Here is a 22503-nt window from a genome sequence, read left to right as displayed (position 1 = left end):
TCCACTGGGTATATCTGAGTCCGTCGGGCTCAGCCGCTCAATGCACGAGTCCCTACGCCCCTACGGCAGGGTATAACTCGTTTCGACGGTGACAATACGTGGTGTCGCTAGATTGATTCATTGCTAAACGCATTACCATCGACGTCATCGAGAGGTAGGTTATGCCAAAATTTTTAATTAACTAACTTATGGGGTTTTACGTGCCAAAACCACTATCTGATTGCGAAGCACGCCGTAGCGGGGGACTCCGGAAATTTGTACCACCTGGGGTTATTTAACGTGCACCTAAATCTAAGCACACGGGTGTTTTCGCATTCCGCCCCCATCGAAATGCGGCCGCCGTGGCCGGGATCTGATCCCGAGGCCTCGTGCTTAGCAGCGCAACACCAAAGCCCCTAAGCAACCGCGGAGGGTCCAGGGAAACTTCGTCAACGTGTGCCCGAATCAGGGTTCTATGAGCAAGAGCATGTGACTCGCTTTCTCAAGCGCTTTCAATCGCAGATTTATGCGAATAGCTGCTAGCTGTTTCTAAATTTCTTGTTCCACCGAACGCGCTTGCAGTGCTGTGCCGCTTGCTGGGCGGCGTGCTGCTGGCGGCCACTGCGCGGTTTATGTCCGGCTCTCTGCACCACGCCATGCTGGAAGGTGTTCTTCACAGTCCGGTGTCTTTCTTCGACGCGTCGCCCAGGGGCCGAGTGCTGAACCGGTTCGCCGGTGACCTGGACATCATGGACGCCGAATCGTTTGTTTGTGGCAAGCAGTGCGTCCAGGGGTCGCTGATCACAGTCGCCAGCGTCGCGGTGGTTGCCACGCAGGCGCCCCTGGTGGTAGTGGTCACTGCAGTTGTGGCCGTGCTCACCGTGAAGGGTTTTGTGAGCAACATTTCGTCATCTTCCGCCAGCGCTCGTCTCGTTGATTTCGGCCCTTTCTATCTGTGCATGTCTTCTCTATTTTTTCTATGCAAATACGAGTGCGAGCCCTAGCAAGCAAATAGCGCGCCTTACTGCCCTAGCACCTCTTTATATCATCCGCCAGCTGTTCTAATGAGGAATGAGTAAGAATTTTCGAAGTCTACGCCCAGTCTAGCGGTACAACAGTTTAGTGTCACAATGCGAGTGGGCTGATACGGTAATCGTAGCAGCGACATGTTAAGTACGAACATGATACCATGTGCAAGTCCAACCGCACGAGGCCCAACCACCCCGCGAAGGCGTTTCAGCCAAGCGTGAACTGCGAGGAGACAATCAATTCACCTCGTCAGCCAGTGCACCCGCTTCGACGTCCAACCAGTCCAATGTCAGCCTCAGAGTGTGCTCAGCCAACCTGACAGTCGACCCTTTACAGAGGCAAAAGTCCTGGGCCTCCATCGTCAAGATGACCTGATAAGACGCTTAGGGCTGTGTCTACTGCATGTGCATACAAGTGTGAGCGTGAACTCCCTCTCATTTTGCCTTTGAGTTCTTTCCTTCAAGTCATCATCCCCTTTACTAGGACAGCTACACTCTAGCTTTACACTGTGCAGGGTAGCCAGCTAGACATCCGTCCGGTTAATTTCATTCTTTGGCATTCATCTTTACCCTCTCCCTCGCCTCCCTCTATCTCATCTTTCTATTCCCTCTATCCCGTCCCCCAGAATAGGGTAACCAACAAGACGCATTTCTCGTTAACATCCCTGCCTTCTCTCTTTATTTACTCCTCCTCCTCCTTGTCTTCTCTCTCTCTCTCTCCATTATCCGCCGATGCACTTCTGTAACTCTGTCCCCACCCGTTATTGCGTATGTTGTTCACGTGCGTAGGAACTGCGCACACGTAAACATTGTACATCATCACCTGCGCACAACGTAGAGAACCTCTCGCGTTTCACGTTCACACTCCAAATCCATGCAGTTGCGCTGAGCGCCCTACGTACGTCAAAGAGCCATATGTGCGGCTCTTGCGAGCACATAGCGCCACCGGCCGAAATCGGTGTCGTCTGCTCCGAATCTATGAAGTCGCCATTGTGCAGACTTCGGCCTATTAATTCCCAACTGGTGGTAGTATTCGCTTTAAATTTGTATCATGATACATCGACAGCAAGGTATTCGTGACCATTCGTCGCTGTTTCCGAAATTCGTTCTTGATTTTTAGAAGCTTTAAGCTTAATGATGGGGGCTGAGGCTGTACATTGCTTCCAAGACATGGCGGCGGGTGCGGCAAGCCACGGGCACTGCCAGATTTTAGAGGCAATATATTGCTAATGTTTGCTTGCGATGGTATATTTCGTATAGATGGCGCCCCAGCCTATATTTTGCGCACCTGAAACTAACATTGTTTTCCAAGTGCCGCGCATAATGCCCGTAGAAATCTCGCGTTCGCGTGCGCAAAGCTTATAAGCAGGTCAAACTAAATTGCGTAATGATTCATGCACATTTGTCCTGTGAAGTTAGGTTGGATGCGGAATTTTCGGCTTTTTATTTAGGGATAACGCTTGTCGAGTTAATGTTGCCGGTTGGACACGCACACGTAAATGCTTCAAGTATACTGACAATATCTCGTAAAATAATATGAATCACTCAAAGGCTTAACTCCACAGAATCTCTTTAAACGTGGGAAAGCCAGCTTTGACGAACGCTTCTTTTGGGGAAGTACACTCGAATGCACGCTCCCATGGGGTATAGTCTTCTGCGGCTGTCTCAAGTACAACGTATTCACAAGAACTACAGAAAGTCTGGTTAGTTGGTAAAGATTTAAGATTTGAAATTCAGGCGCGGTGAATACGGACAAAGAGCAACGAATTAAAGGGTGCGTACAGTCATTTTCGTTCCCTATGTCTGTGTGCGTTTTCTGCGGCTAACCTTCAAGGCGAAGTGCCGTTAGCATAAAGGTACGCCACAGATCAGAACGCCTGTTACGCCTAACTACATGGAAGAGGGATGTTTATTCGTTTTGGAGGTGGTCTTTAAGCACGGAGTGCAGACATATAAGTGTGCGTTTTGAAGTCAGAATTAGGCCACAGTCGCAAATGCCGGTGAGCCTAGAAACTCGACGATGTACTGGAACAGTTTCGGAACTGTTACCGTATGAATTTATGCTGATAGAAGCTGCGAGTACAGGCTCTCTTCTGTGCGGATGGTTTAGCTGCAATGGTCACGACCAGGTGCTGTGCGCACCGCGGTTTTACAACGTGGAAATACTCGTCGGGGGCGCCTTAAAAGCAGCAGTACGCTGCCGCTTGCTCCCGACTTTCCGAACCTCCTTAAAACTTCTTTCTGGGCGATTTGGTGCATACTTGACATAAAAACTGTTACTGCGCAAACACATGCAACCACAAAGTATAAGGGACAGGACACAGCGCTTGTGTCCTGTACCTTATACTTTGTGGTTGCACGTGTTTGCGCTGTAACAGTTTTTATTCCGAACCTCGCAGATCATGGCCGTGAGCGCGTCGCACAGTTCGCGCTTCTACGACAGCGTGTCCACCTCGAAGCTGCTGCAGCACATGACCGAGACCCTGGAGGCGCTGAGCAGCGTGCGGGCGTACGGCGTCCTGGAGAGGTTCCGGCGGCACTTCTACCGCCTGGACGACATGTGCCTGCGCGGTTATTCGTCCTACGCCGCCTGCTACCGCCTCACGCGGACCGTCACGGCCGCGGGTGGGTTCGTGGTCGTGCTCGCAGCGATGCTGCTCAGCACCGTGGGCAGCACGGCGGCGCCCGACCCCAGCAGCTTGGGACTCACCCTCAGTTCAGCCACGTCGGTGAGCGCACCATTTGAGAGAGGGTCGTGAGTGTTACTGAGTCACACAGCAGAAGGATGAGTGACTCGCCACATGTTTTCCCGTAGCGTCCATGTCTCGGCTTGGCACCCGTTTGCCGTCGACGCGAAGTCGTCGACGGAGTATACAAGCCGGGTGGTCGTTCTGTACTCAAGCGCACACAGTGAAGGGGTCAGAGTCGGGAGAAAGAAAGGAAAAAAAAACATTTATCTACTGACAACGGCACATAATTTAAACGAAACACGAGAAGACTAACACGCATGCACTTAATCTAGATCAATGATGAATACAAAATAAGTACAACGAACAGTTAACAGTAATTATAGAAATTAAAAGTACACAAAACACGCTTAACGGTGTGCGACTTAACAGAGTTCAAGAGAAAACAAACGATGGCATACGCATGGCCGCGCAGCAGCAGCAAGTCCATAAAACGTGCAGTCGACGACAGCGCTTTCCCGACCTCGTTGCGATGGATGCGATTGCTGGGCTGGTTTCCAGGGAGTCAAGCTCTGACGTCTTCCCTCGAGCGAGTTGAGCTAACATGAGGGGCACTGCCGTGAGCTTCGTTGCAGACATTGGTTTGTCGTCTGCCGCGCCGTGACAGTCCACGAACTTGCGGTAGTTTGAACAAAAGCGGCTCGCTTTACTTGTGACTGCCGCTTACGGAGAGTATCAGGAGGAGCTTGGCTGATATACGTCCCCCGATTGACTTCTTGACTACTTCAGAATAAACGTGGGAACGGTCGACTGACATGAGTTATTGAGCCAGAGTAAAATATGTACAATTAGCGATCGATTAGTTGAGAGATTCAGGTTAATCTTGACGGACATCGACTCCACTACGTTCACAAGTGTGCCGGGATTTTTGTATTCTGCGACCGCGAGAATGCGCCCCACCGATATTAGGATTCGAACTCTCGACATCGGGCTCGGTGGCCGAACACCACAGCCATTGAGCGGCCATTGTGGGTGAAGAGAATCGCGACAAGACAGCGAAATAGGCGTGGAGTCGGGAGACTTACTTCTCGGGAAAGGGATATGTCACAGAGATGGAGTCACAGGTGGCGTGACAATGTCAACTCGCCTGCCCTGCCAGTCTGCGCTCGCTTCGTTGCACAGGACGCTTTCGGATGCGCAGGATGGTCCTCGCGTGCCTCCGAATACCACGTGGCAGCGAACTCGATGCTTCGAGCGCGCACCATGTGCCAAGAGCTGGAGAATTCGGGAACGAAAATGAAGGACACGCTCGCCCTGCGTGCTTTCTTTTCGTCTCCGCTGTTTCCAGCGCTAAGTATCTATTACGGCGTCATATTCAACAAGCCCAACGTCAACCTTTGTTAAACGCCCGTCTTGTAACCACAGTGTGACACAAAACAGCGAACGGAAATAACTAAACAACACAACATGCCCATACCACCTACACAAGAGAAAAGTGTGCCAACTTTCCAACACAATGCGAAAGCCTACAAACTTTCCAAATTTGGAGCATATGCTTACAAACGCCCGCGCCGTCTCATACATATGTAGCACCTTTGGTAGCGATTTTCGTCCTTAAGCGTGTAAGAGTCCCGTGTAAGAGTCACACCTCTGTGAGATGGGACAGCGACACAAAGAGGAATCCGCGTGAGTGCGGCTGCGACACCACCTCACAGTCAGTTAACATGAACGCCGCTTCGAGCTGCCCGTCCTGCTCTGCGCCCACTGCGAGAGGCAGACCACCTTCTATGAACACGACCCGGGCTTTCCTATACTACGCTTCTTCTACTTATTTAACACTTTATCTGGGAGACAGGATATTGCAATTGCATGTAGAGAAGTATTGACGTCGAAGGACAAACTAACGTACAAAAAGAAATGTCTCTCTTTTTCGCAGTACGTTAGAAATGGACACTTTCCTTAACCCTTCGTGGAGCAATGATTTCGCTAAGAATCGTAGTGTATTTCCCCAAATATTCGACTTCCGGGAAAGGAAAAACAAACCAAAAAAGGACTATTGTCAGAAATGTGAGTCCCTGCCAAGGCTATGTAATTACATAACTTCTTGTCTTTGTACCGCAGATGAATATGACCATCCCTGAAATTTCACAACCGTTCATGCGTCTTCATCACGCTGAGGCTAGGCCTTGAGACTTTATTTTTCGAGTGCGCTGCCTAATGCACGCATAACCTCCCTTGAGCGGCACCAGAAAGTTGTTACCAACATTTGTGGCCATAGTTCACACTAACACGCTTGTAAGTAAAGAGGTCTGATGAACCACATCCTACATATTTTTGGCAGCTCATGAGAAAAACCGCAGACTCACTGCAAAAAAACTCGAATAGGAATTTTGTTTTTGTTTTTATTTTTCCCTGACCTTTGTCGCTCATGCGCAACTTCTCACTTCATTAAAACAATATGTAAAGCAGAAAGGAATAACGAGTCTTATATACAGTGCTTTCAAACCAACACTTTTACAGATTCCGCTGGCGCTGGTGAGCCTTTGCCTGATGCTGTTCGGCACACTTCAGATAATGGTGTCCTTCGAGCGTTGTCTGGAGTACACGGAGCTGCCGCCTGAGGTGCATCGTCGTTTACATTCCTCTGGTTGTCGCACTTCGACACATAAAGTGTCGCGAAAAGTAGTCTCGTTGCGGCTTTCGGTTCGCACGCGCAGGCTGACGTCGACGGGACCCCTGGAGGAGAACAACAGGATTTGGGCTGCCGGGCTTTGTCCGAGGACTGGCCGTCGGAAGGTGGAGTCACGTTCCAGGAGTACTCCGCTTCGTACCGACCTGGCATCGCACCGAACGTTCTCAACGGCGTCACTTTCACGGTGCAGCCTACGCAGAAGGCAAGCGCTTGGTCTGCTAGCTCTTGCATTCTGTTGAGATCCAAGTCGTAGGTACCCGAAAGCGAAAGCGTAGTCTTGTAGGTCAGGTAGTTTAATGAAGTCAAGATGGCGACTGGATGGCGCGAAATTTTGTATGGAATAAAAGAAAGCAAGTGGAGACATCTCGTGGTTGCAATATACAGATCCACTTAAAGCCACGTCTTCAGCATAGATAACGCAGCAATAAAGCAAAAGAAAGGGGGAGGGGGGGGGGCACTCTTGCGTGTGAAGCATGTTGTTCCACATAAACTTTCATTGGTTCCACTATGCATGCGTGGAACGACAACCTTAAGCTCAGCGTAAGTGAAACCGCGTGAATCGGCATCTTGGCGGCTGCTCGTCTTCACTGAGTTACCCACCGCAGTGGCTTAGCGGCTATGGCGTCGCGCTGCTAAGCACGAGGTCACGGGATCGAATCCCGGCCGCATTTCGGTGGGGGTGAAATGCAAAAACGCCCATGTCCCGTGCAATGGGGGCACATTAAAGATCCATAGTGGTCAAACGTAATCTGGAGTCCCCCACTACAGCGTGCCTCACGATCGAATAGTAGTTTTGACACGTGAATCCCCAGAATTCGATTCAATTCATTGTTGAAAAGAATTAGAATTTGTACGAATGATAGCAATGTCAACGAAACGACACACTAACGCGCGACGCATACTTGCGAGAGAAAAAAAAATGGCTGTGGCTTAGGTAAGGTTAAGCCCAGGATGCGAAGCATACTAGCCTTTATTTTAGTTGTTGAACCACTGTTTAGCCTGGTGAACTGCTGTTGCTTGGCTATATTTGGTTCGGCTAGACGAAGAAACAACTCATGCGTTACTCTGCTTCGCCTTGGACGCCCCGCATTGGACGCGGTGAGCGTCGAGCAACGCAGCGTTCGGCGCGGCAACGAAATGTGCGCCTGAGCAAGCGACGCACGCCTGAGCCTTAGAAACAGCTCGTTTCTAAGGCAACACCGCATTCACTAGAGGCGCTTTTGTACCGCTTTGAAGCACCGTACATATTCGGGAAATATATCGTGCCCAAAGTGAGCCTCCCGAGTGGGTGGCTATTCTTGATGAACTGATCAAGCTGAAGCGATTTTAATATATAATGTTAGCCAAAGTGTGGTTGACATGTTTTAGCGTTTGAATGTGTTCTTGGTTTGTGCTGCAAACAGGCAATAAAGAAAAAAAAAATACTCGTGGCTCAGTGGTAGCGTCTCCGTCTCACACTCCGGAGACCCTGGTTCGATTCCCACCCAGCCCATCTTGCAAGAGTTGAGCCAAAGCCACTTCTCCTCTGTCGTGACGTCACGGTGTCACGTGGTATTCAAGGCGACACCGCCGCGCCTGAGGAGCTGGGTTGAGCTCTCGTAATATGCTTCGCATAAAAGAAAAATATCCGCCTCCATTTTATCCTTTGAGAGCGGATGTACAGCGAAGCTGGTGAGGACGATAGACGACGTTACGCAAACGCCACCACAGCAAGCGACGTCCGTCACGTGTGCGCGCACGTGTGCGGAAGTGCAGCATACATCCTCATTCTTCTAGGCCCTCCGCTAAGTGCCTTATTGAACTAAATGAATGTTCAAAAGTAGACTGCGTCAGAAAATGCGTAAAGTATGACTTACACGCAAGCTGCACACATGATCGCTTCCGATCGTTATACGAATATGCGAGAAAACAGAAATCTCTTAGACGGAAATTCAAACACAGAGCCGTCCAGCTGCGGTTTGCTTTTGGGTTCCCCGCTTAATACAAGTGCGTTACTGAAGTAATTGAATTTCTCGAAGTGAAATGTGTCAGAAAATTCGCAGAGCACGACTTCCATATAACCTACAGACTACAAACTGAAACACAAGCCCCTTTCCTATGCTGCGATATTTTTATTTTTTATTTCTTTATTATTATTTTTTTGGGGTGAGCACGCCACAAGAAAAATCCCGAATAACCAGAGGCTAATAGCTTTGCTGTAACAAAAAGAAAAGAAAAAGAATGCATATATTGTGAGAGCGTTTATTTTTTGTGGCTGCAGAGACAGAACAATCGCAATAACGATCACGCGTTGTGAAAAATGTTGGTTACTTCGTTGCGTATAGTTTTGAGGTAAACTTGATCTAAATTAGAGCGGTTTTATACAGAGATACATGCGCAGGTGGTAGAATTATGTAACGACATCAAAAATTACGATGATGTGTTTTCATGGAGGCAGAGAAATTGATGATAACTAAGGATGCGCGTAGTTAAGCGAGACAATAAAATGAACTGCGCTAATAGATACTGCCGGGCTGCTTCCTTTGTGATACAGCGCGGAATAAGAGAGGGACAAGGACAACACGTGCCAAACAGTGGCGTATCCACCGAGTGGCAGAACAGGCACGTGTCCCCCCTCCCCGCTCCTGCGAAATTTGCGTGTTAGTATGCGATCTGCCCAGCCCTCTTCCCCCTCCGATCTCCCTCCTACCAGATAATTTTGACAGAGCCACTGGCGCCAACTATACCTTGGCTATTCGGGAGCTTGAACAACATCGTCATCTGCACTTTATTTTCAGGTGGGCGTCGTTGGAAGGACGGGGGCCGGAAAGTCCTCTCTCGTACTTGCCCTTTTGCGCATTCTTAAAGCGTCTCAAGGACGCATCCTCATCGACGGCGTCGACATTGCCGAAGTTCCTCTGAAAAGGCTGCGCCGGGCCATCACAGTCATTCCGCAGGTGACGCTGGAACCGACGAAGCTGTTGGTTTTGTTCGCAAAGAGCATTACTGGGAGTTTACGAGGTTTGCGCTATAGCTCATCGCTCATATGGCTCCTTTCTTTCTTTTTTTTCTGAGTGCGTCTCCTAACACACAGTAGAACTGGGTAGAGATGCAGGACTATGTCTGGTTAACCACCATGTTATTTCCTTGCATCCATGCCTATGCTCTTTTCTTTCTTTATCTCTACCTTGCTATCACATTACCTCCCCCTCCACTCTCTCCCCAGCGTAGCGTAGCAAACCCGATCATGCCGTGTGGTTAGCCTCCCTGCCTTTCTCCTTTCTTCTGTCTGTCTCTCTCTCTCTCTCTCGGTACTTTATTGGTACTTTACTCTCGGTAGTTATTGGTACTTTAGTGGTACTTTATTCACGGTGGTGCTGCAAACATACGACAGGACCCGAGCCTGGTCCGAGGCACGATGCGCATGAACTTGGATCCGACAGGCTCACACTCCGATGACCAGCTCTGGCAGGCGTTGCGCCACGTCCACCTGGGACCCTTGGTCAAAGGTCACCCAGCCGGACTGGACATGGAGACCGCTGACGGGGGCACGAACCTCAGGTGAGTCGTCGCAGCCGGCTCTATTCCTGTTGATGTTTTGTCTCATCGACTTCTTTCAGTGCAGGGAACAAGTGCAGGGCTACAAGCCGCTTCACTCGCCGGAAATACAATCGGCTGCGTATATCTTAACGCTGGTGCATTTCGCGCTACGAATGCTTGCGCAGTTCGTCCCGTTCGTCCTATTCGACCGCCACCGTGCGCGGTAGGTTAGATGCGGACATTGCACACCAGCCGTCTTTTCAAGCTTGAAACAGCTGCGTGACAGACATGAAAAAGACGTTGAGGCTTCTTAAGTGGACCCTGATCGACTCTGCACTCGCGGACGAGTGTTCGGCTTCCTTCTCGCCTTCGCTTCTCTCCCCGCGCGGGCGCTCTCTCATTCTCACCGCTTGAAGCAAATATAAATCGCACATATGGCCACATTGTATAGAAGGTGAAGAATCAAATACTGCAAAAATTGTGAGTTAAAGGAGTATGGACACCAAATATAGACGCTAAAATCAATATAGCTTAAGATTTGCCTGCTTAGGAGGAACGCTTTGACAATGTATGAGTGACAGGAGACAGATAAAATGTAATTTATTTCGATTTTAAAATATAGAAATAGAATGTCAAAGTCAAAGTCAAAGAATCTTTTCAGACAACGTATGGTACAGTTGCCTAGGGCGCCGACCGAAAGGCAATTGGATGCCTGACAAGGAGTCTGCGCCCTTCTTGCTCCCATTCGAGAGCACAAGACATTCAGCGCATAAAATAAACGGTGGTGGAACGGTGGTGGAAATATTGATGGAAATAATGGAAACGAGATGGAAATGTGACTTCCTTTTACGCCGAATTCGTCGCACCAGTCATCATGAAAGCGTCATTGTTGAGAGCAAAATGGTGTGGCGTTAAAGACGCCGGTGGCGGCGCATTTCCTGAGTTGCCGCACTTGTATTTGCTGAAACACGACCGGGAGACGCAACTGCGCGTCTTCCACATAGCTGCGGCGCCGAGGAACGTGAGCGCATGCGTGAAATTGACCAAAGAACGCGTGAATTTTCGGTCGTCAACTCTTTGTTGGTTCACGTGACTTCCGTAACATCGGGTACCGAACATTTATGCCATTCAAAGGTAATTCACCCCTGCTGGCTGAAATACTGATACGAGAAACTGTGCGATAGAAATTGCGCGATATTTCATTACCGAGGACACGATCCTGCATATGCCGGTCGTTATCGTGGTCCCTTAGATGCTGCGGATTGTTACCCAAGAGTGAAAGGTCGTCAGCTGAGAATTCGGTGCCTACACTTCTTTTATTAGGAGGAAAGATTTAGCTCGAGCCGAACTCCGATGCCGCTTGTTGAAATGCATGTAAACAGCAGAAATGATTTTGTGAAATCAGCTCAGCATCATTTTTATTGACATTCGTTACATTTAAGAGACAAATAAATATTTAATTCTAGCGCCTGTTGAAACGGCATTTTTGTTTAGTGCATTAATGCTTGATGTTTTTACAATAATTGCCAAAAATCGCTAAGTTCGAAAGTAATATAATGATGTTTAGAAATCTGTAACTGTGCGCCACAAAGAGATATCGCAGTTCTGTAAATTGCATCCATTGGGACATCCATGGCAGTCAAAATGTGTTATAGTAAACAAATTGTGACACTAGCGCATGCTATTTACAAGAGTATTGCAAAAGTACTACTCACACGTTAGTGGTGCGTTGAAGAGTCATGTATAACACATCAATTTTGTCCACTTTAAAGGGATTCTTAGATGAAATTTATTGAACTGTGACATCATTTTTCATTGCTGAGTTACTGAGTTGCAAGCTCGATAGTTCGTTTTCTTAAAATTTGTGATTTCCAACAATTTCCTAATAAAATGTCAACGGCCTAAATAAAAAAAAACTCTGCTTCCAACATTCACTGAATTCTACCCTTACTTTTTTAAGTTCAATAAATCTCCTCGACTTTTGTGAAGCGGTTGACGCGAAAAACTATTTCTGCTTTCTCATGTACTTAGATAGCAGCCCCTGAGTTAAAGCTTCCTCTTTGGTATCCAACTCTTTAACGGGCGTTGAACTTGTGCCCAGAAAAGAAGATCAACAAACCCCAACACAGCGATAGCGGTCAATCGCAGTCGTCGAATTCGTAGACATTTACACACATCCGCTAGTCAAGTTCGTCCGCTATTCATGCACGTCACACCATGTACACACCAGATTGATCGCTGGTCAATGAGAGTGGTGACGTGTGCTTGTTGTTGATATCGAAACGAGCCTTCGCAGGAAGACAGATCTGGCAAGAGCAGTAAAAAAGTGAATGCGCGAAGAAGGCAAAAGGAAAAGTTGGCAGATTGCAGGACATGTGTAATTTATACCGCCACCCAATGCTTGACAATCCTGCTATATTAGGGAAGATATGCCATTGCTTCACAGGCTGCTCTATCATCTGTTCCCTTTTTATGTAATACGAGTGTCATTATTTCGTAAGTTGTCTATCGCTTTCTTCCTCGAAAGTTATTTTTTGCGTTCGGCGTGTACGCACTGATGCTTGTGTCCACATCTGAATTTTTTTTTTTGCTATCGTTTTGCTTTTGTGTAGTGAGTGAGCTTGTGTTACGTTGCATCCCTTCCTCCACTCGTGCCTAAGGCCTCAAAGGTAGGCCGGTAGCATGTAATAAATAAAGGAAACATATAAACTTAAAATCTAGTGACTGCTGGTTCCGAATTTTTGAGTTAGGTCGTCAATATTTTATTAAAAATTGGCAAAAATATAAAATTTTCAAAAGACGAAACTATCAAGTTTACAACACTGTAACTCAACAACGAAACACGATAATACGATTCTGTGAATTTCATCTAATAGTACATCTAAAGCGGACAAAATTGATATGTTACACATAATTATAAAAAATGTTGTAATATATGCAAATAAAGCTTTTGGAGAACCATTGTAAACAACGTAACAAATTCACGTAAGATGTAAAATGACACATCGAATTTGTCCGCTTTGAATGATGTAATGGATGCCGTTTACAGAACCGCGATATCTGTTCTTGATGCAGAGCTACGAATTTGTAAACTTCGTGATTCTATTTTGTTTTTTTCAAACTGTCGAATATTTGAAAACCTTTTTCACAAAGTTCAAGCTCTAAATCGAAATTCCGCTTCCAACAGTCCCTAGAATTTAACTTTGTCTCTCAAATGGAACAAATTTCATTAAAATAGATCTAGGGGTTATCTCAGAAAAACGTGTTTGCGTTTTACATGTATTTGAATAGGCCGCGTCGGAGTTGAGCCCGAGCTAAAGCTTCCTCTCAACGACAGCGATAATTCGGTTAAAAACGAGCGTCTGTAAAAAAACTGGCTGTGGCTTAGCTAAGGTTAAGCCCAGGATGCGAAGCATACTAGCCTTTATTTTCACGCGACAGCGTTAAGGAGCTCGTGTCGCAGAAAAGCCGGTGTCGTCGGCGTCGGCTCAGGCGTGCGGCGCTTGCTCAGGCGCACATTTCGTTGTCGCGCCGAACGCTGCGTTGCTCGACGCTCACCGCGTCCGATGCGGGGCGCGTAGTCGCTGCGCCGTAGCAAAGCCACCTAGAAACAGTCTCTGTAGCACGCCGCAACCTTCGCTTCTCATTCCAACGAGCAGCTCTGTCTCCAGGAGGCATCTCACCTCGTGAGGATCTAGCAGAGGCAAGCGCAGCTGCTTATATACCGCCGCGACGCCGCGAGCGACGGCGCGAGTTGGAGCCCCGTTTCTCCTCTGTCGTGACGTCACGGTGTCACGTGGTATTGAAGGCGACACCGCCGCGCCTGAGGAGCTGGGTTGAGCTCTAGTAATATGCTTCGCATAAAAAGAAAAAAGAAAAAAAAACGTAAGACGAGTGGCGCGGGACAATATTGCCCCTCTCGCAGCGTCGGTCAGCGGCAGCTGGTGTGCCTCGCCCGTGCCCTGCTGCGTGACTCGAAGTTGCTGCTGCTGGACGAGGCCACCTCGCAGATGGACGGCGACACGGACCGCCTCATCCAGGCGACGCTCAGGGAGGCGTTCGGGAACAGCACGCTGATCGCCATAGCACACCGGATACACACCGTGCTCGACTACGACAGGTATGCGGTGGAGTATGCAGTACCACTTACCGCGTTATTGCGCTCATGAGCACGCCGTAAACTTCTAACCGTGTAACGCCCAAAGTGTCGCGCATGCTACGCCGTTGTTGATACCTTTTAAGTTAAGATACATTCTGCAGTATTGCGTGCCGAGAGCACGATTCGATTATGAAGCACACCGTAGTGCGGGACTCCTGGTTAATTTGGACCACTCAGATTTTTTGTTTTGTTTTGTTTTGTTTTGTTTATGTGCGCCTAAATCTGAATACACGAGCCTTGTTCTGCATATTGCCCCCATCGAAATGCGGCCGCGACAGCTGGGACCGAACCCGGTACCAGTAGCTCGTCAGCGCAACGCCGAAGCCAATAGTTTGTCGAAGAGGGTCCTATGATACCTGAAAATTCTGATGTAATATATATATATATATATATATATATATATATATATATATATATATATATATATATATATATATATATATATATGTGTGTGTGTGTGTGTGTGTGTGTGTGTGTGTGTGTGTGTGTGTGTGTGTGTGTGTGTGTGTGTGTGTGTAAATCGAATTCACTGCACGTCAACAGCAAAAAAACCAGCCAAGCTAGAAAATGCAGAGTCGAAAACTTTGAGCAAAAGAAAAAGAAAGAAAGAAAGAAAGAAAGCATCGGTAAACGCGAAACCTTGTGGTTAGTAAATGCAGACGAATGTAATTGTACGTAGGCGACCTCAACACCGCTTTATTCTTTTTTCTTGGTGATTAGTGAGGTGATGTGAAACGGAGTAAGTTCTTGATGAGGGCGTTCTCACTTGATTTGCCGCGGGCTTGTCCGAACAAAGAAGACACGGTATACCGTCGCTGCTTTCAGAATACTCGTCATGGAGGACGGAAAAGTGAGGGAGTACGACACGCCGGCCTCTCTGCTCTCCGATCGTAGCAGCTGCTTCTACAGGATGGCCGCGGACGCTGGCGTCGCCGCTGCCGGTCGAAGCGATCATTTACTCAACGTAACATCGTTGTGAAAGGAACTTTCAAAATAAAACATCAGACGCGGCGACACTGCTGCTGCGACTGCATTGACTGCTGCGACACTGCTGATGTCTATGACGGCAGGTCCTCCGATCCGAGACCAAACTCGTGTGCCAGATTCAAATCATCTTGCAAATCTTTCCCACCATTACTTTACTTCGTCCTCTTACGAACTAAAAGCGTGTGTTAGTGCTCGGACAACTTCGAAAACACGCGTGAATATTCATTTAATGCTAATATTTATAGTCTGACGTAATACTACTGCTCAGTAACTATAAGAGAGTCCGTAAAGAAAACAGGGGCTGACATTTCGATTTTGACTGTCCGGGACTCTTTGACGTGTCACTCAAGTCGAAGTGTAGCGGAGTTTCTGCATGCCGCCGACATCGGAATACGCCCGCCGCAGCCGTAAGCCGTATACACTTGCGATCGCGCGTGCTCGGCCACAAAACGTCATTGGCACCGATTCCCATTCCGCAACGGGGAACACGATAGCATTAAAAGATCCCCGAAACTGCAGCTTATGTAACCGTAACGTTTCCCGCGAAACGCTGGCTGCGAACGCTATGCACGAAGGCGAGTTTTCTTGTACAAAAACGCGGCCTCTTGCCTGGGCTGATACCGGAGGTTGCGAATAGCGGCGCCGAAAAAAACTTACATAATTTAAAAGTTTCTGTTATTGTTTCGCACCATTAATATTTCAGTCTAAGAAGATTTAAGATAAAAGGCATGCGCTATCAGTGTTTTGTTTATTGGCACTTGTTTGTGGGCTGTCAATCTCAAAATTCCGAGGAATAATATTGTCAGGAATGTAAGACAAGGTATGAGGAACTTTAGTGATAGAGTGGTGTGGCGATATAACCCGCATGTACCACATGTCATTTAGCAAGACGTGGCAGACGCATATACCTATAGACACGGAAATTATCGCTCACGGACAACTCCGCCGACGGAGACACCAGATTTTCTGCGACGCGGGGCCCTTAACGCTATCGCTGTAAAAAATAGAGCCCGACGCTGTCCTAAGGTGGTACTGGCCACCACAACACAACGACCGAAAAAATGCAGCCATCTCTATGCGACAGCAATTGTACCGACGCTCGATACGTATTGCCACCGCCGTCGTGGTGTCCCGCTATCGATAACGGGTGGGAGGGTCGCACGTAGAGGTATGGAGGATCTCCAGAGACGCGCAGTGCGTTTGAGTGCAAAAATGACGAAGCGAAATGGACGCAGCGCTCAATCGGCTGGGTCATAGAGTTTCCTACAAAATTACTAGAGGGAACTCTGGCGCTAGTGTCTACGTGAGCTACAATGGGAGCGGTTGTCCCAGCATGGGAATTATGGGAAGTACATGGATTTGCCTAAACTTCGTTCTTTTGGCTTCAAACAGCTTTGTGACTTTGTAAACTCATCATTTTGAACAGTTTATTGCGTAATAAATAATTAAACAAACATCATTAAAATTGTCCGACGGCAGGATTCGAACACAGGGACTCTAGTACAGAAGCCTGATACTGAAACTATTAAGCCTCGGATGCACGTATCGACAAGCGAATGAAACGCACTTATGAACTTATCGCGGGCATGCCAGTGCTTTGAGACGCTAGAGACGCTTGGCGCGTTTCGATTTGGGCACATAGATTAGCTCAATCGTTGCAATTAATAGCAATTGTACGCGTTCCCGGCGTCTTCTGCACTTCGACGAATATAGATTGCGCTGAAATATACGACAATAAGATTTATATAGCGTAATATACAAAGCCACAAGAACGTTTGAATCCATAAGCACGAAGATCAGACAAATCCATGTACTTCCCGTCATTCCCATGGTAGGACAACGACTGCAGCGCCAGAGTTCCCTCTAGTAATTTTGTAGGAAGCTCTATGGGCTGGGCTACTTTTAAGTGCCATGTATTCCATCTTTACCGATAATATTAACTATGTCCGAGAAGACACCTTCGAAGTTTGTCACGTCGTGGCATGCTGTGCACGAGCATTTCAATACGACGTCGGTCGCCCGTCTTTCATCCTTGCGTCTTTTCTCGCTTATAAATTAGGGTTCCTCTCGTGGTAAGAATTATGCCTATTGTTTTTGCTATTATAAAACGAGTTGTACTAATAAAGCTCTCTGTAGCCTTCTTTTCACTGTCCCTTTATTGAATGGTGGAAAGAGTCTGAGTGCTAGGATTTTTTCTATAATTCTTACGTTTTCGTTTTATTAATCCCTTTAAGTGTATTATTTCTATAGTTATCTAAGGGCTTATATTCCTAGTTTTCTTTTAAAAACACGTAACAACAAAAGAAAAAAAGTTGCCTTTGCTACGCCGAGGCCTGACGAATTCTTCACGGATATGTTACGAAGAGCTAACCGTAAATTAGGCGCAGGATTTGAAGCGCAAGGCTTTTTCAGCGTTTATGAAATCTTGAGCACCATAAGACCAACTACGGTTTATAGGACGCTGCAGTCTACAGCAGGTAGGGGTGTGTAACAGAGATTTTTGTGACCTAATCGAATATGAAACGAATAGTGCCATAAGCGGATCGAATCGAATAGTTTTCGAATAGCCTTCTAATAATGAATAGCCAATATCACAGATAATATAAAACGACGTTCCCATCCAGTATTCTTAAGGTTACCAAGTTTCTGCCATTACATCGTACGTTATGAAGCGTTGTTCACCAAAAACAAAGATGTATCACGAGAGAGCAAATAGTTTCCTTGCATGCACAGGGCTGTTCAGAGAGTGCGAATGATCTCTGTACAGCCAGTAAAGCACGCTTACTTAAGTGGCGCAGCCTGCGCCATAATGCAAGTTCTCATGTTTTATGTCTATGTTGTGCCCCGGCGGTAAAAATTTACCATCATAATCATCATCAGCCTGGTTACACCCACTGCAGGGCAAAGGCCTCTCCCATACTTCTCCAACTACGCCGGTCATGTACTAATTGTGGCCATGTTCTCCCTGCAAACTTCTTAATCTCATCCGCCCACCTAACTTTCTGCCGCCCTCTGCTACGCTTCCCTTCCCTTGGAATCCAGATTGTAACCCTTAATGACCATCGGTTATCTTCCCTTCTCATTACATATCCAGCCCATGCCCGTTTCTTTTTCTTGATTTCAACTAAGATACCAGTAACTCGCGTTTCTTCCCTCACCCAATCTGCTCTTTTCTTTCCCTTAACGTTACAACGATTATTCTTCTTTCCATAGCTCGTTGCGTCGTCCTTAATTTAATTAGAACCCTTTTCGTAAGCCTCCAGGTTTCTGCCCCGTATACGTGAGTACTGGTAAGACACAGCTGTTATACACTTTTCTCTTGAGGGATAATGGCAACCTGCTGTTCATGATATCAGAATGCCTGCCAAACGCACCCCAGCCCATTCTTATTCTTCTGATTATTTCCGTCTCATGATCCGGATCCGCCGTCACTACCTGCCATAAGTAGATGTATTTCTTTACGACTTACAGTGCCTCGCTGCCTATTGTAAATTGCTGTTGTCTTCCGAGACTGTTAAACATTACTTTAGTTTTCTGCAGATTAATTTTTAGACCCACTCTTCTGCTTTGCCTCTCCAGGTCAGTGAGCATGCATTGCAATTGGTCCCCTGAGTTACTAAGCAAGGCAATATCATCAGCGAATCGCAAGTTACTAAGGTGTTCTCCATTAACTTTTATCCCCAATTCTTCCCAATCGAGGTCTCTGAATGCCTCCTGTAAACACGCTGTGAATAGCATTGGAGAGATCGTATCTCCCTGCCTGACGCCTTTCTTTATTGGGATTTTGTTGCTTGCTTTATGGAGGACTACGTTGGCTGTGGAGCCGCTATAGATATCTCTCAGTATTTTTACATACGGCTCGTCTACACCCTGATTCCGTAATGCCTCCATGACTGCTGAGGTTTCGACTGAATCAAATGCTTTCTCGTAATCAATGAAAGCTATATATAAAGGTTGGTTATATTCCGCACATTCTTCTATCACCTGATTGATAGCGTGAATACGGTCTATTGTTGAGTTGCCTTTACAGAATCCTGCCTGGTCCTTTGGTTGACGGAAGTCAAAGGTGTTCCTCATTCTATTTGCGATTACCTTAGTAAATACTTTCTAGGCAACGGACAGTAAGCTGATCGGTCTATAATTTTTCAAGTCTATGGCGTCCTCTTTCTTATTCATTAGGATTATGCTAGCATTCTTCCAAGATTCCGGTACGCTCGACGTCATGAGGCATTGCGTACAGAGGGTGACCAGTTTCTCCAGAACAATCTGCCCACCATCCTTTAACAAATCTGCTATTACCTGATCCTCCCCAGCTGCCTTCCCCCTTTGCATGGCTCGCAAGGCTTTCTTTACTTCTTCCAGCGTTACTTCTGGGATTTCAAATTCCTCTAGGCTATTCTCTCTTCCATTGTCATCGTGGGTGCCACTGGTACTGTACAAATCTCTATAGAACTCCTCAGCCACTTGAACTAGCTCATCCGTATTTGTAATGATATTGCCGGCTTTGTCTCTTAACGCATACATCTGATTCTTGCCAATTCCTAGTTTCTTCTTCACTGCTTTTAGGCTTCCTCCGTTCCTGAGAGCACGTTCAATTCTATCCATATTATACTTCCTTATGTCAGCTGTCTTACGCTTGTTGATTAACTTCGAAAGTTCTGCCAGTTCTATTCTAGCTGTAGGGTTAGAGTCTTTCATACATTGGCGTTTCTTTATCAGATCTTTCGTCTCCTGCGATAGCTTACTGGTATGCTGTCTGACGGAGTTACCACCTACTTCTATTGCACACTCCTTAATGATGCCCATAAGACTGTCGTTCATTACTTCAACACTAAGGTCCACTTCCTGAGTTAAAGCCGAATACTTGTTCTGTAGGTTGATCCGGAATTCCTCCGTTTTCCCTCTTACCGCTAACTCATTGATCGGCTTTTTATGTACCAGTTTCTCCCGTTCCCTCCTCAAGTCTCGGCTAATTCGAGTTCTTACGATCCTATGGTCACTGCAGCGCACCTTGCCGAGCCCGTCCACATCTTGTATGATGCCAAAGCTAGAACAGAGTATGAAGTCTATTTCATTTCTAATCTCGCCATTCTGGCTCCTCCACGTCCACTTTCGCCTATCCCGCTTGCGGAAGAAGGTATTCATTATCCGCATATTTTTCTGTTCAGCAAACTCTACTAATAACTCTCCCCTGCTATTCCTAAAGCCCATGCCATATTCTACAACTGACTTGTCTCCAGCCTGTTCCTTGCCTACCCTGGCATTGAAGTCGCCCAACAGTATAGTGTATTTCGTTTTCACTTTACCTATCGCCGATTTCACATCTTCATAGAAGCTTTCGACTGCCTGGTCATTATGACTGGATGCAGGGGCGTAGACCTGTACGACCTTCATTTTGTACCTCTTATTAAGTTACACAACAAGACCTGCCACCCTCTCTTTAATGCTATAGACTTCCTGTATGTTACCAGCTATATCCTTAATTATCAGGAATCCGACTCCTAGTTCTCGTCTCTCCGCTAAGCCCCGGTAGCACAGGACGTGCCCGCTTTTCAGCACTGTATATGCTTCTTAATCCTCCTGACTTCACTGAGCCCTATTATATCCCATTTACTGCCCTCTAATTCCTCCAATAGCACTGCTAGACTCGCCTCACTAGATAACGTTCCAGCGTTAAACGTTGCCAGGTTCAGATTCCAATGGCGGCCTGTCCGTACTTCTCCACAAGTTATATGTTTAGTTGGGCGCGGTTGACGTTTTGAAATATTCGAAACGTATTCGATAAATATCCGCATTTAAGAATAGTGACTATTCGATTCGGTGTTCGAATCGAATAGCACACTATTCTTAAAGGCGGATATTCATCGAATACATTTCGAATATTTTGAAATATTTCAAATAACGAATATGCGATTCGTTTTTGGAAAGTTTCGAATATTCGCACACCCCTACTAGAGAGCGACACAGCGTCACGCAACAGATGTGCGGAGATTGCAAAAAAAAAAAAAAAAGAAATGCGAAAGAAAACAGTTGTTTTAATTCAGGCGACATATGCATGCAGTGTTGCATTTCGCAGGCGTCGGTGTAGGCTGGCCGAGTAATATTAGAAAGAGGGAATCTTTACAAAGAACGCACAGCAATTAAACAATTAATTATGCGTTCCCGTGTTCGTACCCGCTCTTCTTTAGTGGTGGCATTTGAGAGGGTTCTTTTTAGACCTGGCAGATTTTTTTGCACGTTTAGCTGAAAAGGTGATCGTTTATCGAAAAAGCATATTCTGGGTATTTCGCAGTCCCCTTTTTATTGTACAAATCCAACAGTTGTAATCAGGGCGAACCCAAATATTCGATTTCGAATCGAAAAGCGAACGTTCGCATAATTCGATTCGCGAATCGAAAATATATAGTATTCGATTTCTCGAATATTCGTTTCTTTTTTTTTTTCTTCTTATCGGCACCCACGCTAAATGACCCAGCCGCGGTCGATGCCTTGTCACGCGCAACGTTCTCGCGACGAGCGACATCTATCGGCACGGGGTTCGACCAGATCGGCAGGGACTGATGGAAACGATTAATGGTGTACTCGAACAACAGCAGTAGCGGGTGTGAAAAGCACGGAAGCATGTGTGGATATCTTATCGCTCGTGGGCGTGCACGCTTACCGTATCGGATGCGCGAGTTCAGTGTCCACGCACGCAGATTAGCGCAGTTCGCACAGAGGCAAACTCTGCACGTGAGCTCGCGGTATTTGCCTGCTGTGCGACCGCGGAGCCGAACGCCGCTTCAACGGCCGTCATTAATCAAACCCGTGCACGTGACCCCGGGACTGATCACTGATGAGCCAGCCGGAGGAACATTAGCGACAAGCTCCGCGTGACGGTTGGCGGCCCATTATGACTTGTCGTGGGCCTCCCAATTCGGGAACTCTCTACCGTCGGCGCCCACAGCGGTCGAGTCCTGCGAAGTCGATGACCAAGCGAGGCGGTGCCGAGTGACGTCACGCGTATTCCCCACTTTTGTCCGTCGCGCAGATTGGCCCTATTACTAGCTGACGATAATTAACCGATAGAAACCAGATGCCATAACGATGGAAAAACACCCCTGCTTTCTGGAAGAAAACTGGAAAGCACAACTTTCTATGCAATAAAAGGTTACCATTAAGCACAGCATAGCCCACTACTAAAGCGAAAACCACATTGTTTAGAACAGCTTTGACATTTCTTCAACTTCAGAGGGGAGAAAAGCACTTGATCCTATTTGACAGACATTCTATCGATAAAAAAACTGAGTCATCAGTGCTCGCATAAGAATTTGGTGTTCCCTTTAATAAGACTAGAGCATAATATACATCTCGATTCATAGGTACCGAATTGAGTAATAGCTAGCAAAATTATCGTTAAGTAATATGATCAGCTTTCTGAGCATATGCAGCAGTGTGTTTCTTGCACGAAAT

At 46.9% G+C, this 22503-nt stretch overlaps 1 protein-coding gene across 6 annotated transcripts in view; it reads right to left on the bottom strand.

The window, feature by feature from the left end:
- The window catches only part of LOC135914426 (ATP-binding cassette sub-family C member 3-like), a 211213-nt gene that overhangs the window by 171649 nt on the left and 17061 nt on the right, over positions 1 to 22503 (bottom strand). The window lies entirely within an intron of this gene.

The sequence above is a fragment of the Dermacentor albipictus genome, chromosome 6, assembly GCF_038994185.2.
Source record: "Dermacentor albipictus isolate Rhodes 1998 colony chromosome 6, USDA_Dalb.pri_finalv2, whole genome shotgun sequence".
NCBI lineage: Eukaryota > Metazoa > Arthropoda > Arachnida > Ixodida > Ixodidae > Dermacentor > Dermacentor albipictus.
Note: the sequence above shows the minus strand (reverse complement) of the source record. Positions and strands in the feature narration are given on the sequence as shown.